Consider the following 21,606-nt stretch of genomic DNA (forward strand, 5'->3'; position numbering starts at 1 on the left):
AGCAACATAATAATGAAATAGTTTTTAAAGCAAATTTTAAACTAGGGTCATGTTGACTAACACAGTAAATTCAGAAACTGATAGTGTGTACATGGGGTTGCTAAATAACTGTTAAATGGCTTAATTCGCCCTTGAATGGCTCTTTCACAAAGTTAGATGTTCTGCTAATAGCTCTGGCAGGTTTTTTCATTTTTAAGTTAACTCAGCGGGAGGGTGGACATTAAGACTCAGACCAAATTTTTGGGTGCCCTATGCATTTTCATATTCTGCAGGTGGGTAAGGATGGCCCTAGGTTTTGAGTTAGGTACAATGACATTGCAGGAGTAGCTATGTTGACTAAGCTGACTAATATTCTCCTAATGCTCAGCAAGGGTTTGACAAGAAAGGATGAGGCTGAATTTGTTGCCTAACTACAAGGGCCCAATGTTGCTTTTTTTCACCCTCACTTATTTTGAGGTGTCCACTTTTGGGTGTGCAGAGTCACTACTGCTCCTGCTCACAACCTATGTGCTCACCTGTGGTACCTGATCCTGATCAGTTTTACTATTCTTACCTCCTGAGATTCTGGAAGCACCCAAGGCAAGAATGACATTTTAAGAAGCTTTGGAGTGTTTCTTGGATGGACAGAAAAAAAGTGACCTGCTTAGTTTTAGTGTGAAAATTACAGAACGAAAGGTACTCAGACAACTTCTGAAAGAGATGCTGGCCGTCCAAATTGCATAAGAGACCTTTTACCCCATATGCCTCTTCACATAGAAATCAAAAGTAGTAAAGTGGGAAGACTGAGGAAGAATTGCAGCACACCTTTTGCAATCTTTTAACATTTATATATGTGCAAAACATAGGATTCCCTATGTTTGCCCTCTGTTTTGTGTCATCAGTTATGCTTGTGCAAAGTAGAAGTAAAAAGTCCAGTCAGAATGGTGGTAACATTTTACATTGGCTTTGCACAGGCAAAAATGATCATACAAGTAGCAAGAGAGGCGAGACTCAGGTCCACGGACATTCTGTGTATATTGGTTTCTCCAAGCTACTTTTTCATAGAAGAAACACCATATCTGCAGAAGTACGTAATTTCTGGATAGATTGTGAAGTGAATGCTACTAGATGGAATCCCTGCCTTCCCTAAATTCAGAGTACCACCAGTTCTTACATGAATATGCACATTCATTTATATGGCTCTGATCTGTTCATTAGTTGTAGGGTTAACAGAATTAGACCACATATAACAAAGGAAAATGGAATTACGAGGTCCATGTACAATATTTCCAAATGTTCCTCCTATAGGTAGATCAAAGAGAAAATGGAAGTCAGAAATTTATTTATTTAAAGTTATTTATTATAGGAAGGTTACTATATATTATTATAGTTCAGATATATATGCAACTAATATTTACATAGAAATGGCCCTACATACCAAAATATCTTTAATATATCATGCAGCTATCATAATCACTATGTATCATAATCACTATGCAATCATTCTAGCCAAAGATGAGTGATTTTATAATGTGTTAAACAGGCTGGAGACATGTTACTCCTGGACTTCTCAACATCAGGGGTGTGTCTACACTGGGCCACTTATTCCGGAAAAGCAGCCTCTTTTCCGGAATAAGCTGCGAGCTGTCTACACTAGCCGCTTGAATTTCCGGAAAAGCATTAACGCTGTACTGTACAAAATCAGCCGCTTTTCTGGAAACACTACGCTGCTCCCGCTCGGGCAAAAGTCCTTTTTCCGGAAAAGCTTTTCCGGAAAAGGGCCAGTGTAGACAGCTTTTCCGGAAAAGCAGAAGAAACAGAAAAAAGCGGTTTGGACGGCGGGAGACCCCATAGAAGCCGTGGACTTCCGGGTAAGCCGAGGTCTTAAAGAGCGCGGACGCTACTGGCCGCATGTGGCAGGAGCCCGCAGGAGACCACCCTTCCCAGCTCTGCAACATGCCAACTGTGCTGCCCAGCCACCTCACAGCGCAGGCATGGCAGCTCTGGGTGGTCAGCCACCATCACCCGGGGCAGGGGAGGAAGCTCCCAGGGGCCGCAAACACAGGGCCCCATCCTGGACCCCCAGGGAGTTGGAGACCCTCCTGGACTTGTGGGAGGAGGAGGAGGGTCTCCATGACCTGCAGTCCCGCCGCCGGAACGCAGACATCTACAACCGTCTGGCACGGAACCTGGCCCAGCAAGGACACCCCAGCTGCAACTGCGAGCAGGTGCAGTCGAAGGTGAAGGAGCTGCGGCTGGGGTACGTGCGGGCCTCGGAGGGGAGGGGAGCAGGACCCGATGCCTGCCCCTATTTTGAGCGGCTGAATTCATTTCTGGGCCAGCCAGCCCTGCAAGCCCCAGCTGTCCCTGTGGACACCTGCCAGCACCCCCCCATCAACCGTCCCACCGAGCCGGAGGAGGGAGAGGACAGTGGCGGCGTGTCAGGAGAGGAGGCCAGCGTTGCCACCCAGCAGGCCCCCTCCAGCAGCTCCTCTGAGGCTGGGGAGGAACCCACTGGTAAGTCTTTGCAGGTTACACTCCCAAAGGGTGGGGGGCGGAGGGCGGTGGGGGGAGGGAGAGAGCATGTCACTCAGGCCACATGAGCTGCACGCTGCGTAGCATGAGGCAGTTAGCAGCACGTGCAACCACATGCAGCCTGGTGACCGAGCGGCAGGTGGCCGTGGCAGGCAGCTGCAGGGCATGCCTGGGACCGTGCTGCTCACACACATTCGGCGGGACCAGGGGGAAGGGTGGATGCTGGCTGGAACCAGCCAGGGCCCCAGGGACTCAGCTCAGAGCCCGCTGCTCCACCAAGGGTGCAGCACAGAGAACGGCACACTGTCCCATGCCTGGCTGTGAGGCATAGCCAGCTGCTCCTGGGAAAAGCACAGCATCACAGTCCTGTGACCGTGGACCCCCACCAAGCCCCTCACCTGCTCCCGGTGCCTTGGCAGGTTCCCCGAGGGAAGTCCCCACTGTGGCCACACCTGTCCCTGGGCTACCGGGCTTGTGGGAGGGATAGTGGGAGGGAGAAGGGCCCCTGAGTTTTGCTGCAAGGATGGGACATCCCCCCACCCAGTCACTCTTTCTGGTTCCATCCAGGAGATATCCCACGCGAGGGGATCTGAGAGCCCAGACCGCCACTTACAGGTGTGCTCCCAGGCACTGCCGTGGGGATGCATCTCGCTCCCTGTCAAACACCAGTGATTAGCCCAAAGCTTTTCACAGTCTCCACTGGCAGGGAGTTCCACAGGTGAACGCAGCACAAGAACCCTCCCGCCCTCCACGGGGCCAGGATACAGACCGGTGCTTACAATACTGGAGGCAGGACCCTACTCCAGGGGCGGTTCTCCTTGCCAACATACAACATGGGAGCAGGAGGGGAACCGAGTGGGCCCAAGCCACACAACTGTGCGGTCACCTGGGCTCTGGGGTGGAGGGCATGCGGTGTGGGGACAGTGGATGGCCTGCCTGACTGACCCGTCCTTTCTTCTCTTCCCTGCAGCGGGACCCAGCACCAGACCCACGACTTCAGCAGCAGCGGCAGACTGTGGACAACAAATTCATGACTCTATTACCGGGGGGGGGGACCTTTTTCAGTGGTCATTGGTTTGCGGCACATAAAGAAATACTGAGACTTTTCAGTAAAGATGTAAACCACAAACTATATTTACATAGCAACAAACAAGCACAAATGGTTAAAAGATGCACAGTACAGATTCTAAAACATAGTCTAGGCGCAGGGAGGACGATTGTGGTGTTGCTGGCCACCTCAATCCTTTGGTCCTTCCGGGCCTCAGGAGAGGAAGAGCCAGGAGATCCCTCGACGGACGATGACAGCGAAGCTGGCCACCTCAATCCTTTGGTCCTTCTGGGCCTCAGGAGAGGAAGAGCCAGGAGATCCCTCAACGGACGATGACAGCGAAGCTGGCCATGTCAGTCCTTTGGGCCTTCCGGGCCTCAGGAGAGGAAGAGCCAGGAGATCTGTCGAAGATGGCACTGACGTGAGCCTTCCGCACAAGTCCCAAATCCTGTTGGCTGTTCTTCAGAACAGGCGATGGTGGCCTAAACCCTAGCCTAACTTAAAAGAAAAACCCTAACTACGCCCGACGCATCCGACGAACAGACACGATGACGGCCGATGTGCTGTGACCCGACGCTTTAATATTGCGGGGGGGGGGGAGGTAAGGGGAGGAGGTGGGGAAGGGTAGGAGATGGGACGGAGTAGTCTGAGGTGACCCAGGCGACCCTACTACGGGGCTTGGGCAAACATGTCCACCAGGGCCTCTCTAATGCGCACCGCCTCCTGGCGCGCCTGGCGGATGGCAGCTGTGTCGGGCTGGTCCAAGGTCTGTACCTCAGCTGCCACCCATGCAGGGAGGAAGGCCTCCCCACTGCGCTCCACAATGTTGTGGGGCACACAGCACGTGGCCAGCACCTCCGTTGCATTCTGCTCACCCATGTCAAGACAGGTGAGCAAACAACGGAAGCGGGTTTCTAAGCGTCCAAAGGCCAGCTCCACTGGGTTTCAGGCCTGGTTGAGGCGGTCATTGAACCGGGCCCGGTTTTGGTCCGGCTGCCCCGTGTAGGGCCGCATGAGCCAGGGCATCAGGGGGTAGGCCGCGTCCCCGACGACGCAGATGGGCATAGGCACATCCCCGACAGTCAAGTCCCACCGGGGGAAGTAGGTGCTCGCCTCCAACCTCTGAAACAGTCCTGAGTTCCGGAGGATGCAGGCGTCGTGTGCCCGGCCGGACCAGCCCCCGTAGATGTCCACGAAGCGGCCCCGGTGATCCACGAGGGCCTGCAGAATGATGGAGCAGTACCCCTTTCGGTTCATGAAATGGGCTGCTCGATGCTCCGGGGCCCGGATGGGGATGTGGGTGGTGTCCAGGGCTCCCCCGCAGTTGGGGAACCCGAGGGCAGCGAAGCCGGCCATGGTATCATCCACGTCGCGCAGGCGGATGATTCGTGGGAGCAGGACGTCATTGATGGCGTGGATGACCTGCAGAAGGGTGCAGAGAAACACAAGGGAATACATCACATACGGCAGGGGTGAGTGTGCACTCCCTTGGGTCCCCCCCCCTTGATTCCCTCTGTCCACACACACACACACACACACACACACACACACACACACACACACACACACCAGGGCCCCCCACGCTCCCCCCCACCAGCGGGCCTGTGCAAGGGAGGGACGGCCCAAACCCCATGGTGACCCAGCCTGGAGTCTTGGCTGTCCCTGGGACTGGAGTGCAGCACCCTCCCCCCATCCCACTCCCCCTGGGACTTACCTCGATGACAATCACTCCGACGGTGGATCTTCCCACCCCGAACTGGTGTGCCACCGAGTGGTAGCTGTCCGGTGTGGCCAGCTTCCAGAGCGCGATGGCAACCCTCTTGTTGACGGGGATGGGTGTCCGCAGCTGGTTGGCAGTTCTCTGCAGCGCGGGGGTGAACCAGGTGCACAGCGTCAAGAAGGTCCGCTTTCTCATTCGGAAATTCCCGATCCATTGCTAGTCGTCCCATCGTCCGAGGACCACCCGGTCCCACCAGTCGGTGCTGGTCTCCAAAGTCCAGATGGGCCTCTCCACAGTGGGGCGCTGATGCCACACGGTTGCCAGGACCTCCCTGGTGAGGGAGTCCAAGGCGATCTCTGCCTCCTGGTACATGAACACCAGGGCACCAGCCTGCAGCACGAGCTCCAGGCACCTGTACAGCTGCAACAGGGGCCCGAGCAGGTACATGGCCACCCACGGCTCCATGGCAGAGAGCAGGACAGATAAAACAAAATGCCGGGAAAAGCTGTTGGGGGGCCAAAGGGTGGTGTCCCCAAAACTCACAGGGCAACCACTGACCCTGCGAAGGGTGCCAGTCCCTGGCAGAGGCCCCAAGGCACGGGAGCACGAGACCAACGGCTGCCCGGCGAGACCCCTTTAACCACGCGTCTGGACGGAGCTCCGGCCCCGCCCCCGGAAAGGTCTGGTGGCCTTTGCCCTCTTCAAAATGGTTCCGGGCTTTTGCTTTTCCGGAAAAGCGTGCCGCCAATGTAGACACGCTTTTCCGGAAAAGTGCATCGTTATCACGAAAACTCCGCAGCCAATGTAGACGCTCCTTTTCCGGAAAAACTGAAAACGGAATAGTATTCCGTTTTAAGCATTTCCGGAAATTCATGCCAGTGTAGACGTAGCTCAGCAGTGTGATTAATGGGCTGAAAGTTATTAATTAACAGCTTGAGATACCATGACTATAGAGAAAATGCAAACTACTGAATTTTGACCTTGAACTCCAGACTTGTATGTTACAATTTGTGTTGTTTACTCTGCAACTCCAAGGTCTTTAGAGAGGGATTTGGCCCCAGGAATTTAAGAGGAAAAGATTTTGTTAAGAAAATGTATCATCAGTTATAAAAAGAATTACATTTAAATTTTCTTACTTGGTATGATGTAAATTGTGTTTATGTGTTACTGACAAGTCAAATGAATACTCTTCGTGGCAGAAGGCTTTAATTAGTACATTATGCAGTAGCAGTTTCTCCAGAGTTGTTAGTATTCAGATACTTATTTCTCTCTCCTTATCCCTGGTGTATTTTACTGAGCAAGCTGGTGTAAGTGTAAATGAGTATATTAAGAAGAAATGACTAATGGCAGTAACAACAGAGAAGTTATCTTAAAAAAAAAAAGACTGGAGAAATGTGGTTTTGTTGCAGTCCTGCCTTCTCGGGAAGATTCATCATGCCTTCCCTTTCATCCCTGCACCATACAAAGCCTATGTCCATTTCTAGGTTCAAAAATTGATATGTTTGAGGGGGGGTGGTTCGGGGTTTTTTTAAAGAAGAAGTTACCTAACTTAGAAGAGCGATAAGGTTATTAAAGGAGTTACAAAACACGCATGTGGCCTATGTTTCACAGAATGATGTTCTCCTTCACTTTCTTCAGTAGGGATAATTACATCCAGTGAGTCCCCAATCAATTTTGGTTTCAGGTTCTTATATGCTTGCAAAATTCTCATTAATAAACAACAGGTGCATTGTGAAATATAATATGTCTGACAACAAATATATTTCCATAGCACTCATTATTTGCCAAATCACACTATTTAATCAGAAGATAGATACCTTAAATAGAAGTAGTGACTGTTACAGTCTTTGAGCAAACTAGGTATTTTTCCCAGGCTTAAAGAAATGTTGAAATTCATAAGAATACACACTATATGAGCTTCAGAATTTTAACAAATGGTTTTGTTTCATAAATGTCAGTGTTTGCTATTATCTACACATGCTATTTTCATGCTATTAGTTAATTCGAACTAACGCATCCAGACTAAAAAACTAGTTCGAATTAGCCTTTTGCTAATTCGAACTAGCATGTCCACATTAAGTGGACCCTGAACCGGGCTTAAGGATGGCCGGAAGCAGTGCCGGCAGGGCATCAGAGGAGGACTTAGAGCGTGGAGCTGCTGTCTCAGGCTAGCCGAGAGTTGTGCTTAAAGGGACCCGACCCCCACCCCGGACAGACAGTTCTCAGGGGTGCCCCGCTTGCAAAGCAGTCCTGGCGTGGATTGCCCGGAGTACCCACACTGGGCACATCACAGCACTCGGCCATCAGACCGGCTGCACTTCCCGCAGGCTGCCATCTGGGGAGAGAGGGTAATTGGGGGGGCTGCAGGAGAGCTTCCACCCCCAGAAGCCCGCAGAGCCAGCCCAGTCCTCCCCATCAGGGGCTCGTACCCCATTCCTCCCTCACCTCCTTCCACTTACCCCTCCCTAGCCCCCCTTCCTAATGTACTAAATAAAGGACAATTGTGTTCAAAAATAGAATCTCTCTTTATTGAACAAAACTGGGGGAGACTGGGAAAAGGAGGTGGGAGAGGGGAAGAGAGAGGGTGGGAGAGGGGAGGGCAACTACAATGATGAGGGGTTTGGAACAGGTCCCATATGAAGAGAGGCTAAAGAGACTGGGACTTTTCAGCTTAGAAAAGAGGAGATGGAGGGGGGATATGATAGAGGGCTATAAAAGCATGAGTTGGGTGGAGAGGGTGCATAAAGAAAAGTTCTTCATTAGTTCCCATAATAGAAGGACTAGAGGACACCAAAGGAAAGGAATGTGTAGCAGGCTTCAAACTAGTAACAGAAAGTTGTTCTTCCAACAGCAAAGAGTCAACCTGTGGATCTCCTTGCTGCAGGAGGCTGTGAAGGCTAGAACTAGAACAGAGTTTAAAGAGAAGTGAGATAAAGTGATGGAGGTTGGGTCCATGGAGTGCTATTAGCCAGGGGGTAGGAGTGGCATCCCTGCCCAAAGTTTGTGGAAGGCTGGAGAGGGATGGCACGAGACAAATGGCTTGGTCACTGTCTTCGGTCCATCCCCTCCAAGGTCTCTAGGGTTGGCCGCTGTCGTCAGACAGGCTACTGGGCTAGATGGACCTTTGGTCTGACCCAGTACGGCCATTCTAAGCTCAGGGCTCAGGGTCGGGTGTCTCAGTGGACCACCTTGATTTTCATGCACACCTGCTCCTGGGCGGCCAGGCTGGAAGCTCTCGTGCCCGAGACGGCCACTTTCCCGTGCCTAGTGCGGAGATCGTGGACGAGGTCCACGATGTCCGCACTAGACCAGGCGGGTGCCCGCCTCTTGCGGTCCCAGGCAAGCTCCCAGGAGCCGCCAGCCTGGTCCCGGGAAGAGGGGGAGGACTGGGGGGCATCGGGTGGCTGCCTCGAGCTGTGCTAGGTGCAGGGTCTGCTAGCTGGGTGCTGGCAGGCTTGCACCTGGCACAGGCACCGTAGCCAGCCCGTGCCCCTTTAAGGGGTCCGGGGCCGGGAGGGGGGCATACGAGTTTCCCTGGTGTTGGCCAGAGTTGCCACCAGGGAAACCTGGGGAGGGCTAGCCTCCCACTAGTTCGAATTAAGTGGCTACACAGCCCTTAATTCGAACTAGTAAGTTCGAACTAGGCTTAGTCCTCGTAGAATGAGGTTTACCTAGTTCGAACTAAGCGCTCCACTAGTTCGAATTAAGTTCGAACTAGCGGAGCGCTTGTGTAGCGCCTATCAAAGTTAATTCGAACTAATGTCCGTTAGTTTGAATTAATTTTGTAGTGTAGACATACCCATAGAAACTAGAGTTCAGAAAAAAAAAGTTGCCATTCTTACCAGTGGAGTTAAAACCCTAGCCATTCAGATTCATGAGAATCTTAAGTAAGGCAAAGTAAGGTGCAACATTTAGGAAGGAGTTTTCAATATCAGAATGCTCCAGAAGAGAGCAGAGAACATGAATATTCTAAATAAGGATGACAAGGTGGGTGAGGTAATATTTTTTATTGAACCAGCTGCTGTTGGTGAAAGGGATAAGCTTTGGAGCCATACAGAGCTCAGCAGAAGTTGGTCCAATAAAAAGATACTATTTTGCCCACTGGTCTCAAGTATTCTGGACTGATACAGATATAATTACACTGCAGACCCTAAATAAGAATGACATTCTCAAAGAAGCTTTATGTTAAGAAGATTTATGTTATTTTTTTAAAAATCCATTGTTTCTTACTGCAAGGTTGCTCTAGGTTGTATTCTTAAGTGTTCACTTATATCACGATAATTGTAAGACATGATTTAATTGAGTAAAATCATGATTGTTAAAATTTCCCTTTTCTATGGAGTTTCCAGAATATCCCCCTTTTCTGTGGCTCCCTGATATGATATTGATAATAAACACAGTAGTACAACTCAGGTAATCAAGTACTATTGTGTTTTTTATGTAAAGCATTTAACTCAGACTTTTACTTTCGAATTAGCCCACTATCTTTAAATGTTTTTATGTTATGGAGCACAGGTCTCTAGAGGGTGCCCTAAGCTTAAAGTTTGGAAGTTCTATTTAGGCTCACAGAAAGTCAGTGATGTTACTTTCTTCAATATGAATTCAAAATTCCACAAGAAGTGGGTGAGAAGCTGTTGTGGGGTGCCCTGATTTGTGAGTCGCCGCCATCTCAACTTGTCTCCACTTTGCTCACTGACAGTCGTGGTCTGTTAGCCATCCAAGCCATCTGCACAGAATTCTGCCAGCTCTTACTTTGCCTTGCAGGCAAAGTTGAAAGAAGGCCAGTTCACCCCAGTGTTGCACATTAGCAAGAGTGCCCAGGAGCCAGCCCCAATGCGCGAGTGGCTAGGCAGCACAGTCCCCATGGCCAGCCAGGGTGATCCAGTCGGGCAATGCCATACTTGTTGCCCTGGCCAGCCCTGGGGATCCGGCAGCTGGGCAGTGTAATAGACACACTCCCGTCCCCTAGTTCCCCTGCACACCATTAACTGCCTGCCCTGAGAATCCCGTCCCTTCATATCCCTGCCCTGAGCCCTGACTGCCTTGACTCCTGCACTCCCAACCACTAGCCCTGAGCCCCACAACTCCCAACCCTTGAGCCTGACTCCTGCACCCTCCACATCTTCAAATCCTGCCCTGAACCTCCCAAACCTCCTGCCACCTGCCCTAAGCTCTCCCACACCCACATACACCCTAACCCTATGAGCCCCCTGCACTCCATCCCACTCTTAGGGTATGTCTACACTACCGCACTAATTCAAACTAACTTAATTCTGTTATGGTGTCTCTTTGACAGAATTAGGAAGAATGTCTTAAGGACAACTTCCCCGAGAGTTATCTAATAACTCGGCTCATCCACAAGGGATGGTATATAAGGTAGTGACTCTCAAATCCGTATCTGATCACCGGAAGTACCAATCTTAGATTTATATGGCGCACAAATGAAAACTGGAGACTTGGATTTAACTGGAAACCACAAGACTATATTATTAAAAACATAATCTCTGCACTTCGGTGCAGCCGGATCAGCCGGATCAGATCCTTCCTATCTATCCTAACTAAATTTAAAAATAAAACCCTATCTAAACCCGACGAGCCCAACGAACAGACACGATGACGGCCGACAGGCAGTGACCGACGCAGCCTGACGTACAAACTCGATGACGGGAGCTATCCTAACTAAACACTACCTAACTAAATACCTAACCTAATCAGAGTAGGTCTGACCTTCCATCAGCCTATCCCTGTAAAAGACTAAATTAGACTAAATTGAGGGAGCATGACTTTCCGTCAGTTCCTTCTAAGAGAGAAACTCTGTATAAGACCTCACTCATCCAACCTAGGACAAGAGTATCTAGAACTTTACACTCTCTCTCTCTCTCTCTCAGACCTACCCCCGACGACCCGACGCTGTCTGACCCAAGGATAAGCCTAGGGGCCAGCAGCAATTGCTATGCAGCAAAGCCCTTTTATACTCAACACTCATGAATATGCATGAGGGTTTGAGGTTTAAAATGATTGGTCGGTGAAATGCTCTTATTGCCTGGTTCAAATTGATTGGCTCCTGAAAGATGTGTGTTATAAGCTGATTGGCTGGCACAACAGCTAATGAATATTCATAGTTTATTCAAATCTTGCCAGGTAACTGCATTGCTGTTTTCAAATCTAACAGTTACCTGTGGATGTGACAGAATGTATATTTCAAATGGAAGTCTAAAGAAAGTTCTAAGATTTCAAAATGGAGTTTCAGACTTCATTTTGAGATATTGCAGAACTCCATTATAATTAAGGTTTTATACATAGTAAAGAGTATATTAATTCACACAACACCAGTTCCATACACTGTACAAATATTCACAAGAAGAATTTACATTAAATAGCTTACATTTGCATTTATAATTTACACTTTACATTTAAATATCCATTTCTGCCTTACAATTCAAATTAGTTAATTCAAACTAAGCTAATTTGAACTAGTGCATCTAGACCTAAAAACTAATTCGAATTAGCATTTTGCTAATTCCAACTAGCATGTCCACATTGAGTGGACCTTGAACTGAAGTAAAGGCTGGCTGGAACCAGTGCCAGCAGGGCATCAGGTTAGGATTTGGAGTGTGGGGCTGCTGCCTCTGGCTAGCCGAGGGCTGTGCTTAAAGGGACCCAACCCCCACCCCAGACAAACAGTTCTCAGGGTTCCCCACTTTCTTGTCTAACTCAATGAGGGACAGCAAAGCAGTCCTGACTTGGAGTGCTCTGAGTGCCCGCACTCGGCACATCACAGCACTCGGCCATCAGCCCGGCTGCACTTGCCGCAGGCTGCTATCCAGGGGGAACAATCGAGGAGCTGACAAGATCCAGGAGGCTCTGCCGAAGAGCTTCCACCCCGAGGAGCCCGCAGAGACACCACAGTCCTCTCCATCGGGGGATCGTGCCCCATTCCTCCCTCACCTCCTTCCACTTACCCCTTCCTAGCCCACATTCCTGATGTAAAAAATAAAGGACACGTGTTCAAAAATAGAAAAGCTCTTTATTGAACAAAACGGGAGGGAGGGGGATTAACCTCTGGGTAGACTGGGAAAAGGAGGTGGGAGAGGGGAAGAGAAAGGGTGGAAGAGGGAAGGGGGAAACCTGGGAGGAGAGAGCTGGAAGGCGGAAGCCAGGGGAAGAAGGAGGAGGGGAAGTATCAAACTATGGTACGCCATAATTTCAGTACGTGTACAGATGTGATCTCCTCACCCCAAAAAAGATATTTTGGCCTTGGAAAGGGTTCAGAAAAGGGCAACTAAAATGATTAGGGGTTTGGAACAGGTCCCATATGAAGAAAGGCTAAAGAGACTGGGATTTTTCAGCTTAGAAAAGAGGAGACTGAGGGGGGATATGATAGAGGTCTCTAAAATCATGAGTGGTGTGGAGAGGGTGAATAAAGAAAAGTTCTTCATTAGGATATTTTTGGACTGGTTTCCCTTTATCACACCTGGGAGAGCTATTTTTCTCAGTTAATTAAGCAGAGGGCAAAACTGAAAGTATGCCAGCAGGTACTTCACCAATTAGCACTCTATGGGTATGTCTACACTACCCCGCTAGTTCGAACTAGAGGGGTAATGTAGGCATACCGCACTTGCAAATGAAGCCCGGGATTTGAATTTCCCGGGCTTCATTTGCATAAGCCGGCCGGCGCCATTTTAAATGCCGGCTTGTTCGAACCCCGTGCCACGCGGCTACACGCGGCACGGGCTAGATAGTTCGAACTAGCAAGCCATTCCGAACTATCTATACACCTCATTCCATGAGGCGTACAGATAGTTTGGAATGGCTTGCTAGTTCAAACTATCTAGCCCGTGCCGCGTGTAGCCGCGCGGCACGGGGTTCGAACAAGCCGGCATTTAAAAATGGCGCCGGCCGGCTTATGCAAATGAAGCCCGGGAAATTCATATCCCGGGCTTCATTTGCAAGTGCGGTATGCCTACATTACCACCCTAGTTTGAACTAGGGTGGTAGTGTAGACATACCCTCTCTTCTTTGTAGAACTACCGTAGGCACTGCTCAGGTATGTAACTCTAGAAATGGTTGATTAGGTTTTGTTGAGAACTAAACACCTGGGCATGGGCGGGGGAGGGAAGGAGGATATCTCCAGGCCCTGAAAGGAGCCCTGTGGGGGAGAGGAGAACTAGGGCATCCCTAGCCCCTGTGAGGAGGCGTGCAGCAGGGAGCAACGAAATCCACAGATCCCGGATGAATCAGCATGGGAGAAAGGGTGAGGGAATCCTCAGGCCCAATGAGGAGGTCCGAGATGGGGGAGGGCATGGGAATCCCCGCGCTCCGGGTGAAGTGTGGAAGAGGAGAAAATTACTAGGCTCCATAAGAACCTCACAGCTGTCTGTGGGGGGGGAGGGGAACTTCCTACAGCCATGTGGAGCAGTGGAAGAGGGGGAGTGTTCAGGCCCCTGTAGTGTTCAGGAGTGGGAAACCCCGAGGCCCTGTAGCAGGATGGGGGATAATGCCTAGGCCCTGTAGTTACGGGGCAAGAGGAGTTGGAGAGTAACCTTACTGATAGAAGGTGGCATGGCTGGCAACGCGCAGAGATCCATCCCCAGCTGGTCAGTCTAATGCTGGTGTGGCTGTCCCCCATGCTCACTCTGCAGTATCCCATTTCCACTCACTGCTCCTGGTGGTGAGTGTGAGGATCACGTCCCTTCTCTCTGCCCCTCCCTTTCCACATTGTGGAAAACAGCCCCATTCCCACCATTTCCTATGTTCCCAGCATAAATTAACTCTGACCTTGCTTTAAGTTAGGGAAAGAGGAAGCTGCCTACCAAATTTGGTGGCTCTAGCTGTTCCAGTTTAGGAGGAGTTCTTGCACAAACAAACAGACAGACAGAAAAACAGAGACACATTTAATTTCTAAAATATAATAGAACTATATATAAACTGAGAACATGTGGTCAAACCAAACAAAAACCCACACCTGGTATGCCATTACCCTGCTACAGTCTAACTCAGAGGTGTGCAATAATTTTTGATGGGGTGGGGGTCACTCTAAGAATTTGGTAAGTGACCAAGGGCCACTGATATTCCATGATATTAACGAAGGAGGTGCAAGGTCTGGGTTTCAGGTTGTGCAGAAAAGAGTTTGGGATAGGGCACTAAGGTTCAGGAAGGGGGTAGGCGGTATGGATGAGGAGGGTGTAAGAGTGGGTACAGGATGTGGGAGGGGGATTGTGACCTGGGGCAGGGTATTGGGCTGCAGGGTCTGGGAGGGGATATGGGTGCAGGATCAGGGGTGCAGAGGATTGAGGGGAGGGGAGGGAAGGGGTGGACTGCTAGGTCCAAGTTCTGGCAGGAGGCGCTTACCTTAGGCAGCTTCCGGCCAGCAGCCCAGCGTGACCCTGCCTGCTGCTCCCCTGCACACTGCTCAAAGCAACACATGCCCCTGGTTGCAGGCACAGCTCAGACAGTTCCCATTGGTCAGAAATTGGACAATGGAAGCTGTGAGATTGTGCTGGGGGCAGGGGCCACGCACACAACTGCCACCTCCACCACACACACACACACACACACACACACCCCTTGGGTGCATGACATGCACAGATATACATGGCCTCCATAATTGGCCACTTTAAGTGGCATCCAGGAGCACAGGGAGTGTACCCAAGGTTCTCTCTGGGCTGCAGGCTAGTGGTGAGCCAGAGCCAGAAGTTTGCTGAGTCAGATGCAGACCATAGGTCTAATTCCTGATGCTTAGCACAGCTGGATGAGGCCTGGGACAGCAGGGATTGCTGTGCTCATAGCCCCCACTTGTTTTCTTTGCTACAGCCTAATCTCCAAAGACTCTGCCAAGTTTTCATACACATACACTCTAATTTGCAAATAATGGAAGTGTGGAGGGACAGGCAGAGGTCAGCAGAAGTGCTAGGAAGTCCAGGGCTACATCATTTCCTTTCGGTTACATTGAAAAGCCACTGGTGGCAGTTAAATGCCCTGGGAGTTTAAGAACATGTCAAAAATACAGCTGTTGCCTAACTATAATTAGAAATGGCTGCAGTCTGCAGCACTTGCATTCTGGAGCTTGCATGCTGAGGAGCCACTGCAAAGCAAGCTTACCTGAAACAGATGAACAGCAGTGCTATGAGATACAGCTGTCTGGGAGAAGGTGTGCAGCAGGCCCTAGCACAGCAGCTCTCTGGCCTCTCCTAAATCCCTTCCACTATTTGCCCCACAGCCTACGGCCCCTCCCTCTGCAAAACACCCAGCAATTTACAGCTGTCCTCCCCGGCCAACCACCAGCAGTTCTGCCACAATGGAATCTCATCCTCCTTGCCAGTCCTTTCTCACTGCCATTCCCCCAGCCTATACACCATGGTCACTACTCCAGCCCAGCAGTCCCATCCTCACTCCAAGTACTTCATCTCTTCCTTCCAGGATTTTTCATCCCCTTTGCCTGCGGAGAAGAAGCTCAACTCCTTGGGTATGTCTAGAGTACATGCCTCTGCCGAAAGAGGCATGCAAATTAGACATACTGACATAGTCAATGAAGCGGGGATTTAAATATACCCCACTTCATTAGAATAAAAATGGCTGCTGCTGCGGCTGTAAACGAGGTTTACAGGATTGGTCGGCAAAGGCTTTCCTTGCCGACTGATCCCCGTCTTGACTGCCGCTTCGTGCCAACAAACAGCTGAGCCAGCACAATGTGGCAGCCATTTTTATTCTAATAAAGCAAGGGACATTTAAATCCCCATTTCATTGACTATGTCGGTATGTCTAATTTGCATGCCTCTGTCGGCAGAGGCATGTAATCTAGACATACCCCTTGTTACCTTGTGCTCCCCCTTCTCGCTGGAGCCACTTTATGTTTGTAACCCCCAAAGAGATTACTTAGATTCTCGGGGCCTTGTCTGCTGGCAGCTCAGGGAGAGGCACTCTGAGTTTGCCTTGGCTCCCCCTCCCTCGCAGGGCCAGAGTCTGCCCGGCAACCCACACGGAGTGAGATGCCCCACCCAGGGGACAGGAGAGAGTCTGGAGCCAGCCAGGGCAAGGGCAGGACTGGCTGTGTGGGAGCTAGTAAGCCCCAGGCCTGCATGCAGGGTTCCCCCTGAGAACTGGCCTCTATGGACCTGAAGGCAGGATCCCTCAGCTGGGTTTTATGTCTCCACTGTTGCTTCCCAGTTTGTGGAGTTTGCTGGGAGACTTCCCCAGCCAGGCTGAGTTGGCTCCAGCTCCCTGGGTGAGACCAGTCACTGCATGGTCAGCTCTGCTCTAGCTGGAGTTCAGGGCTGCTGCCTGCTGTGTGGGTCTGAATGCTGGGCTAGGAGGTTATAGTTTGAATTTTGGTGCAGTTGTGTGGCCTGCACGTTGAGCCCTGTACCCCTTCACGGTGAGGGGAAATCCTGGTACCGAAGCAGCCTGATTCCTGCCCAAAGAGGATCCCGGGAAGAGAGCAGCCCCTCTGCAGTGACTGAGTCATCTCTCAACCTGAGGCTCATTCATGGAGTGTGTGAGTGCGTCAATTTTAGTTAGTAAGTCAGGGTATGTCTACACTGCAAAGTTAGTTCGAACTAACGGACGTTAGTTCGAACTAACTTTCATAGACGCTACACTAGCGCTCCGTTAGTTCGAACTTAATTCGAACTAACGGAGCACTTAGTTCGAACTAGGTAAACCTCATTCCACGAGGATTAAGCCTAGTTCGAACTTACTAGTTCGAATTAAGGGCTGTGTAGACCCTTAATTCGAACTAGTGGGAGGCTAGCCCTCCCCAGGTTTCCCTGGTGGCCACTCTGGCCAACACCAGGGAAACTCGTATGCCCCCCTCCCGGCCCCGGACCCCTTAAAGGGGCACGGGCTGGCTACGGTGCCCGTGCCAGGTGCAAGCCTGCCAGCACCCAGCCAGCAGACCCTGGCACGGCTCGAGCACCCACCCGATGCCCCCCAGCCCTCCCCCTCTTCCCGGGACCAGGCTGGCAGCTCCCGGAAGCTTGCCCGGGACCGCAAGAGGCGGGCACCCGCCTGGGCTAGTGCAGACATCGTGGACCTTGTCCACGATCTCTGCAATAGGCACAGGAAAGTGGCCAGGTAGGGCAGGAGAGCTGCCAGCCTGGCCACCCAGGAGCAGGTGTGCATGAAAATCAAGGGGGTCCACTGAGACCCCCGACCCTGAGCCCTGAGCTTACAATGGCCGTACTGGGTCAGACCAAAGGTCCATCTAGCCCAGTAGCCTGTCTGACGACAGCGGCCAATCCTAGGGACACTGGAGGGGATGGACCGAAGACAGTGACCAAGCCATTTGTCTCATGCCATCCCTCTCCAGCCTTCCACAAACCTTGGGCCGGGACACCACTCCTACCCCCTGGCTAATAGCACTCCATGGACCTAACCTCCATGACTTGATCTCACTTCCCTTTAAACTCTGTTCTAGTTCTAGCCTTCACAGCCTCCTGCAGCAAGGAGTTCCACAGGTTGACTCTTTGCTTTGTGAAGAACAACTTTCTGTTACTAGTTTGAAGCCTGCTACCCATTCCTTTCCTTTGGTGTCCTCTAGTCCTTCTTTATGGGAACTAATGAAGAACTTTTCTGTATGCACCCTCTCCACCCAACTCCTGCTTTTAGAGACCTTTATCCTGTCCCCCCTCCATCTCCTCTTTTCTAAGCTGAAAAGTCCCAGTTTCTTTAGCCTCTCTTCATATGGGACCTGTTCCCAACCCCTGATCATTTTAGTTGCCCTCCCCTCTCCCAGCCTCTCTCTTCCCCTCTCCCACCTCCTTTTCCCAGACTACCCCAGTTTTGTTCAATAAAGACAGATTCCATTTTTGAACACAATTGTCCTTTATTTTGTACATCAAGAAGGGGGGCTAGGGAAGAGTAAGTGGAAGGAAGTGAGGGAGGAATGGGGTACGAGCCCCCGATGGGGAGGACTGGGCTGGCTCTGCGGGCTTTTGGGGTGGAAGCTCTCCCGCAGCCCCCCAATTGCCCCCTCTCCTCAGATGGCAGCCTGCGGCAAGTGCAGCCGGTCTGATGGGCGAGTGCTGTGATGTGCCCAGTGTGGGTACTCCGGGCACTCCAAGCCAGGACTGCTTTGCAAGCGGGGCACCCCTGAGAACTGTCTGTCCGGGGTGGGGGTCGGGACCCTTTAAACGCAGCCCTCGGCTAGCCTGAGACAGCAGCTCCACGCTCTAAGTCCTCCTCTGATGCCCTGCCGGCACTGCTTCCGGCCATCCTTAAGCCCTGTTCAGGGTCCACTTAATGTGGACATGCTAGTTCGAATTAGCAAAACGCTAATTCGAACTAGTTTTTAGTTCTAGACGCGTTAGTTCGAATTAGCGCTGTAGTGTAGACGTACCCTCAGGGAATTTGTTTGGGGATTTTATTACCTGAAGCATATTAAACCTGTGGAGGGATTTTACTGCCTGCTCCCATTTGTGAGTTCTTTGGGCTGTACTGGACCTAGTCAGCCCCACTGCTAAACTACTGCAGAGAAGTCTTTTGTGGTCAACAGTCATCAAGGGCCCCAACAAAGTATGCGTACCAACGGGACACTGATCTTACAGTTGCTGGGCACCGGTGACCCAAATATAGTGTTTTACCCTGTTCTGTTATATTTGTCTCCTGTTTATTATAATTGTGTTTATTATAGTGTATGTGTTTGTGCTATTTTCTGGGAGTCTCCAACTATCTGGCAAATACGAGGGGATTTTGCCCTGGGCTAGAATTTTCCTCCCAAGCTGCCCTGGTGACCCTGCCAGGAAGGAGTGAGGGGGGTGGAGGCACCGCCAAATAAATCCATCAGAAAAAATAAAGTTGAGTGGGTGGAGGGATCCAGAAGAACCCAGACCTATCCATCAAAACCTGTAAGGAGATTGGCTTTAAAGAACGTAACCAGGTGGAGAGGGGGTGCTACATGTTGCTGATTTTATACTTACTGGGTATGTCTAGACTACATGGCTCCATCGACAGAGCCATGTAGATGAGTTTACTCGGCAAAGGGAAATGAGGCGGCGATTTAAATAATCACCGCTTCGTTTACATCAAAATGGCCGCTGCCCTGTGTCGATCAGCTGTTTGTCGGCACAGCGCGATTGTCTAGACAGGGATCTGCAGACCCCAGAACCCTTTGTCGGCCGATCCTGTAAGCCTCGTTTCACGAGGCATAAAGGATCTGCTGACAAAGGGTTCTGGGGTCGGCTGATCCCCGTCTAGACTGCCGCGCTGTGTCGATAAACAGCTGATCGGCACAGGGCGGTGGCCATTTTGATGTAAACGAAGTGGCGATTATTTAAATCGCCGCTTCATTTCCCTTTGCCGAGTAAACTCATCTACACCATATAGTCTAGACACACCCACTATGTAAGTTGTCCTAGGCAGATTCTTTCCTCTGCTCTTGCCCCATCTCCCTTCAATCTCTCCGCTCCTTTCTAATTGCAGCCCATGCCAGTTCCTCAAGAGACCCATGTCACCCATGTTCATCCCCAGTGAAGACCTCTGAGATCTCCTCCACATCCCAGTCTGCCTATATCATAGTTCCACATTGATTTTTTCCTCTCTCCTCTCTAGTGTATTTGATCAGTACTGGCAATCAGTGGCAAGGACTTACAGTGGAGGTATCTTTCCATTTCCTCCTGAGATTCTCTCTCTGGGGAAAAGGCAGGAATTCCAGGCTGAGGTAAGAAAGAAGAAAGAGAGGAACAAAAGTGCAGCTGCCCCTCTTCCAGACATTAGGAAGAGGGTTAGCGTGGCAAGAGAAAACAAATCTCCCCTTTCATTTAGATAATGGGGAATCAAAAATAAAAACTTTGTAAAAAATGGTCCCTCAGCATTGCAAGCCAATGGTGCATCTGACATTTCCTATAGCACCATCTGCCTTAGCAGCCTGGCATCTTGTAGCTCCTGCATTCTGATAAACTTGCAAAGGCATTTCCATGACTTAGCCACAAGGGGGTGCTTTCAGTTCATAACATGCTTCAGGTAGAAGTGTTCACTTCTTGCTTCCTAGAAGGAAAAACAGTCCTTGTACCATTTTCATCTATGCTGAGATTTTGCTTAGAAATTATGGCCATATGATAACCAATTCTGCACTGCTGTTGGGATTTCAAGGGTCAATGCACCAGATTTAAAAAAGCATTAAAAGTCCAATTCACTGTTGACAAGCACATCATGCAGTCAATTACACCAGTGCAAAATCAGTGCAGAATCAGACTGGAGTAAAACCCTATTCTAATTGGGCTGTATTATATGTATTTTGCACAAATATAACTATCTACCCAGTTTCAGGGTCCTGATGAGGGGACCCCATAAAGCTTAATGTATTGGGGAAATATTTTTTACAAGTTTTGTATTTGAAACATTTTGTATTTTTTAGCCATTCCAGGGGTTTATTTCTGAATCCTTGGGGCTCAGCCTTAGCATAACAACAGCACAGCTCATGGCTAGAGTTCCCTGTAAGTTATGTATTTGCACGTGTGCGCAGAAAACATTTCCACCGCGCACACCTCTTACGCAGAGCTGCACAGCTGTGTGGCAGGCAGCAGGAGGCTGCTGCTGTGGTGGCCGGAGGAACCACAAGCCATGAAGTAGTAGGCTGTTGCACGGCCAGGGCTGGAGGAGCCGCGAGCCACCTGGGGGGGAGAATGACAAAGCACGTACTGGGGTCATACTAGAGGGTCCAAGGACAGTGGGGACCAGCATAAAAGCCAGCTGGTTTGGGGTCAAAGGCATCAGCCATCTGTAGTGGTGAAAGGTACCAGGCACAAGTCAATTTGGGGCAGGGAAGGGCAAGGTGCAGGGTCATACTCAGGTCTCTGGGCAATGGTTGAGGGAGGGGAACAGGCGAGATGTGGGACTAGGCACAGGTCTCTGGGCAGTAGTGCTTGGGCTGTGGGTCCTAGGCCCAAGAACTGGCTGTGTTTGGAGGGCAGATATCATGGCCCTGGCTTATATCCTGGTGGCATATGTGGGGGGGCGGGAAAGATTGCAAGTCTAGGCACAACTACAGGTTGTGGAGGAGTAGGCAGTTAGCCAGGCCTATATAGGTACCAGCTGGCTGTGTGTGGTCCTGATGGGGTTACAGTGTGGGTTGGGGGCAAGGGCCAGCAAGCTGGGTGGTTTTCAGGGTGGATGGGTGCAGGGTCATGCACCTGGTTAATTATCCCTTGTTTCAGTATTTTTTCTTCGATAACAATTTTAAATTATATGTGTGTATGTGTGTGCAATTTTGTTACTAACTGGTGGGTTCCACAGTGGCACACATCCAGACAAGTGCACATGACATCAATGTTGGTGCACAAGACAAAAATTACTCCACACAGACAGAAAACCTTAGAGGGAAAAGTGC

The sequence above is a fragment of the Pelodiscus sinensis genome, chromosome 2, assembly GCF_049634645.1.
Source record: "Pelodiscus sinensis isolate JC-2024 chromosome 2, ASM4963464v1, whole genome shotgun sequence".
NCBI lineage: Eukaryota > Metazoa > Chordata > Testudines > Trionychidae > Pelodiscus > Pelodiscus sinensis.